This window comes from Pterocles gutturalis, unplaced genomic scaffold (assembly GCF_000699245.1).
Source record: "Pterocles gutturalis isolate BGI_N339 unplaced genomic scaffold, ASM69924v1 scaffold37385, whole genome shotgun sequence".
Lineage (NCBI taxonomy): Eukaryota > Metazoa > Chordata > Aves > Pterocliformes > Pteroclidae > Pterocles > Pterocles gutturalis.
In genome coordinates this window covers 10,765-16,885 of record NW_010142095.1, presented here as the reverse complement: position 1 = coordinate 16,885, position 6,121 = coordinate 10,765, and positions in this window count along the sequence as shown.

Sequence of the window (6,121 nt, the reverse complement as noted above, 5' to 3'; positions counted from 1 at the left end):
TATACTACCACAGCTTGGCTCCTCATGCAAATTGTCTCCACTGCTGAAGAGCATGCCCTAAACTTCAGTTAATCTGTGAATTAACCATTTGACTATCCATATCCAGGAAGCTTGCACTGGCCTGCAAAGTAGTCACTCAGGTTTTATTTGGATGATGCTATATAAAATAAAATAAATTGAAAAACAGCAAACAAACCAAACAGTTTGAAGGAAAAGTGAGGGGGCACTCTGCTCCCACAGTAGACAGCCTACTACTCAAGGCACTTTATTTATTCTGTAAGAGTTCTTCACTAGAAATTTCAGGAGATAAATTTCCCTAAATTACCCGTAAATGATATGAAAAGGTCACAGAAATCACCACAGTCTCCATCATGCATACAGTGGCCATGTATTCCCAATCAAAACTGACAAACCTGAAGGAGAGAAAGGTGTCAGAACTTTTCGGTTCTACTTGGCCACAAAGTATCAGGGAATATTCTTTCCCCCCCCCCCCCCCCTTTCCAGATATAACCTACTCTTGTAGAATCACACAAATAGAAGATGGATAAGACATTTTACTTTTGAGAGCAGCATTAATTCTTGCTCTTACATGGGGTAAACCAAAAATAAATTACACTGTATTTTGTGAGAGAGAATAAAAACTGAGATAGAGAAAGTGCCTAAGTGGATTTTTGTGTCATCAGTTTCAAGACGAAATTAATTTTGAAAACAGAGTAGAAGTGTAAACCACAAAAAGAAAATGGGAACTATTTAGCATGTAAAAGCTAATGAGTCTTTTAGCTGAGTAGTTGCAGATAAGCAGAACAATGTGTTAGAAGAAGTGTTAAATTATCTGGTAGCATAATGACATTCTTAGATTTTCAAGAGAATAATGAATTTGAGTGTCTCAATTTTGTTTGTTGAATGACGTTTCTTACAGGAAACAGAAATGTTTACCAACTCCCTGAAAAGCATATCTTCCTTTCAACCTGGTTAAAGTTGAGCTGCTTACATTCAAGAGTTCTAAAATTCAGCCGAGTGGCATCATTTTTCCTGTAATCAATGACATCTTAGTCATCTTATTGTAATTTTATATTTTGCTGCACATAGTATTTACAAGACACATTTAGCAGGGAAAGATTGTTTAACTTGTGATCTACATCATCACTGATCCATTTCTGCTTCCATTACTAACAAACCAGAGCAAAGAACAAAACTGTGCAGTAGGCAAACAAATCCAGTGTTTTCTGAGGAACTCCAGCAAGGTCAGGTAAAGTGGAAGCCAAAGGCATACACATTCACACCAGAGGTGTGTGATCTCTTTGCAGGGAAACTACAAAGACTTAAGAATAAAACACCAAAGTACAAATGAGTTGAGATGGCAAGGAAAGCAGCTGATAAAGAAGCACAGAAAAGGTGGGATGCCAGCCACGCTTCTCAGGTCATCCTATACAGTAACAGGATCTCCTGTATTAAATGACTAGGACTTATTTAGTACATATATACATATCAAGAAAAAAACCCCACACAACAGCAAAAAACCCCACAAAAACAAACAAACAAACAAACAAAAAAAGAGAGGGCTTTTCTTGTATTTTTACAGTAACTGGCTACTTTTCCCAGTGTTTAGTATCCCACATTTTCCTAACTGATGCAGAGCACAGTGATTCAGAGTTAACCGTATTTCCTATGCAATAAATCCAAAGAGTCAGATTGCTGTGTGTGTACAGTAGCGTATGTTTGTTCATATTGATTCACACTTGAACACTTGTAAATGTTTAGCAGCTCTGATACAAAAAGACAGTTCCTCTCTATCTTTAAATCAGCTTTCTTAAATTGCATTAATAAGATAACGTTCCTTCAGCAGAAAAACAAAATTAAACCATGCTCCCACAGACTAACTTTGATCTAACTTGTGCTTTGGCATTGGAAAGAGCAAAATATTTCAGGAGGCTTTGAAGACAGTCAGAGGACCTAGCACAGGAACCAGCACAGAAAGGAAACAGGACTTATCCGGAATTTGCACCTGAGTATGAACTTCTATTATTGGGGGGGAGGGGCAGGGGGAAGAGTACAAAATCAGGAGGGCTAGTAAAATCTAGAAGCATTAATAAAACAGGTCAAGTACAAACAGCTACCACCACTTCCCATAGCTCAAAAAAGGCAAGTCTCATGCCTCACGGGAGATGGCAAGTTTTGCAGTAGTTTTCCTGAGGGACACAGTTCTCACCGCAAGTATCACACTACAGAAACCAGCTTTTCACAAGCCAGCCTTTAAATATTTGCTCCGGAGCTCACCTACTGCATATTCAACCCATGTTACTGGCAGGGGAGAGGCAGGGAGCACATTCTTTGAATTGTGCTCCCAGGTGGTATGCACGAATGAAAATTCACACTTCAGAGGGCATGTTTAGAATTACCCGTTTGTTGCAAATTTAAACACTCCATGCAAAAAACTCTAGATCCTGAAATGAAGATTTCAGAGTTAGTGGCAGAGTCAGTATGTTTACACAGATGGGCACAGCAGGTGTAATCACCACTGCCCATTCCAAGCAGTGCAAGTGTAAGCCAGCTCCCTCCACAAGACATACAGCTATGCCATACCCAAGCTGTCCTTTTTCAGTGTATTTGGGATGGCAGCTATGAGGACCATGCTTGCTTCTGACCAGGTTGGAGAAAAAGGAGCATGAGCTCTGGCCCATCTGCTTCTGCCTGTGGAGACATTTTCCCAAAAATCATGTCTCTGGACTTGATCATGCTTTTTATTTAGGTTAACGGTTCACTGATCTTAGTGGTGTCTGATCAGGCCATATCACCACTTTGCTGTGTCCTGTTACCCAGGTGTGTGACCCAACGGGCTATGTCCCCTACTTTGTCTATGCTAGTGGTCTCTGTATTTTGGTCCAAACAGCTATTTCTGTGTTTTTTTCATACTGTGCTCTCTGCACAGAGTACCTGTCCTGAGTCGTTCTACAAGTTCAGTGTCCTGAATTCTCTTAAGTCCATCCCCCAGACACACTCCTTTCACAATACCTTAATAACGTTAGCCCAATAGGAGATACGCCCTAATTAGAATAAAACAACAAACAAACAAACCCCCTTAACTGCATTATACCAAGCACCATCCCTTGCCAAGTGACCACATAATCTTATTGTTGTTCCTTCTGTCATTCCTCACTGCCTTATTACTCAACAATTATTCTATGTCTATAATTAGTTCACACTGCTGCAACAGGAGATACTAACTCAGCTCCTTAGGCCCATCTGAACATTTCCTGAAATCTGAAGGGTTTTGCAGAGGACAGCAGCCACTGGTGGCAACTTCTTGGCAAGTCCCTCAGCAGAAAGGATCTCATGTCCTTTCTTTACAAAAAGACACTTGACCACCTCTAGAAATCACAAGCACTAGTCATATTCCAAAAAATCTGCTATATCAGGCCCTTACCTAATAAGAGCTCTGGCAACAAAGACAGCTTCCCTTTTTCAGTGCAATTCTCCCGCTATCAGTGGAACTGCTAATGTGACTCAGGTGAACATGATTTACCCATAATAAGCACCTAAGGCAATAAGGAGTGTCTATTCCGTTTAAATTAGATAATGATTTCACATTCCTTCATTCTTGGGAAGCATCCATCATAGACAAAGAGATTCCTTCTTAAAATGAGACCAGTAAGTCAAATACAGACAAAGTTATAAAACTTCTTTACATTGTTTTATTGCTCTGTTCAGAAAAGAAGTCAAATCTGTGCTGCATTTTGCTGTGCAGTACCTGAAATACTATGAGGTTTCTTCTAAATTTAACTTAAAACCTTGTTACGGATTTACTGACCCCTAGCTAATATCAGGTAGAGTCATTCCACCTGTTGTCTGTGTCCACTATAATCTTAATTTGTAAGCATTCTTGAAAGCATGCAATTTAAAGAACTTAAGATTTTTGTGTTGTTTTCCATCTGTTCACGAGCAGAAAACATTGGATAACTGATCCTTTCTCTCTAGCAAACTCAAAAAGCCTTTTATAAACATCATTGAAATAACAAATATGAAAATATTCTTTCTTTAGGCTATCAAAGAGAGAATTAATTTAATGAAACTTCTAAAAGTCTTTGAAATGGCAGACAATACACTGATTATGTTTTCCTCTATTTTCTAGTTCAGCAGAGAACAAAAAACCAGCATTTATCAACCTCTGCTATTGAACATAATTACAATTGTAACGTCCAATACTCAACCGTAGGAAATGGTAGAGCAAAGGTTACTCATACAACATAAACTGGTCACATAATTACAGATCACCCTTTGTTTTCCCAAAGATCCTGGTTTCAGTAAGTCCACAGCATAAATCCAGTGTTTGTGGAAAGAATCGTGGTTAAGCTGAAAAAGCCATGTCATAGGATCTTTTTATGGGTTTGGTTGCTTCCCCCCTCCCCCCCAAAAAAGCAAGATTACCACTAGTTGCAAGTTCCTCATCCTCCAAGTTCCTACTTTAAGACCCCAGGACCTTATTAGGAGAAATGCTAAGCAAGAGGAGGAGTAATTGATACCAGTAAGAACTCTGAACATTTGAGAAACACTGGAGAAAAATCTCAAACTGATAAACACACTTCCTCTGAGCTCTGTTTTACTTTTGCAAAATGTATGTACTAGCACTCCCTATCCGAGAGGCTTTTTCCACACAGAAAGAATGTGTGAAGTGGGAAGCCCTGCAAAAGAGCCCCTAAATACTAAGCAGATTCCCAAAGGGACCTTCAGGGACCTAGACTGTGGGTCACAGAGACAATAATGCAACAGATTCTAATTTTGGGCAAGGCTTTTATTTCATGTTGCTGAGTTGTTACTCTTTTCAGATAACACCTCACTGAAAGCTGTTTATCCCATAAACTGTCCCTTCTGCTTGTCTGTTCCAAATGTTTCAGATTATCTGAGCTCCATATGCCTAATCTCTGATACCTGGATACACAGGAAACATTACGGCTCCTGCTGCGTGGAATATTTGCTGTTGCTGTTACCTAGGTTAGCTGATATGTGGGTTTTCCCCCCTACTTCTCCAGTTACACAGATGCTGCATGATGCAAAGTTAACCAGTAATTAGTAAATAGTAAAACCAGGAGACAAGAGGCTTATTGTTTTCTTTTTTCATTTTCCTTTTTTCATTGAAGGATGGGTGGTTACAATGACTTTCTATTGTGCTTCTACATCTGAAACTATCTGAGAAGGGAAACCTGAGGAAAAAGAAGCAATCTATTAAGAAGACGCTAATTTCACTTATTATGGATAAATTAGAAGATAGAAGCTGTCATTTATGCACATGAAGCAGCAACAACCAAACAGTCAGAAAATAAACCATGCTAAGATACTCTGAGATGGTAAGCTCTTTCCTTTGCAAGTAGCAGCACAGAACAGGTACAACACACAAAAGTCACAAATCCCCACCACTGATGAAAGCTGAGGCTCAGAAAATCAGTGGCTGGTTCTAAAAAGGCCACCCATATCTCACACATATCAGACAACTGCCATATCCCTGGTCACCCACCCCACGTAGTTCATGACCAGTCAGGAGCCCAGCTTCACGGAAACAGGGTGCTTTAGTTGCCATGCCTGTTGTTTAGTCATCAGCCTTCTTCCCTCTGAAGACTTCCATCAAGGATACCAATTAGCACAAATAGCTTGTAATTAGCAGTGATGATTTTTGTAATGTGGATACCTTCACAGTATGAACAGGAATGAGCCACCAACTCATTTCACATGGTCCACAGGCAACCACCAGGATGTAAAGATTTGCAGTTAATAAAGGCCCATGTGAGAATGAAACCAGTGACTCAAGAGGACTAATGCATTGTCTTGCAATACTGGTCCCCAGTGCTAGCACCTCTAATCTAACTGGATCATTGTTAATCCTTTGTTTTACTGAGAATATGAAAATTTTCTGAACACTTACTTCACATTTAATCCCTCAGAGATGCATATAGCGTGTAATAAGCGTGCTGCCTCCTGACATGGCATCTTCTCCATTGCGTGGAGGGGAACTCACTCTCCCTGTGTGCCTCCTGCTTTCGCCTGACCTGCCCCACTCCCATCTGCACCTGCCAGCAGGCTGCCTGTGTCTCCTGCCCTCACTTTCACACTGCTAATCCTTCACTTGACC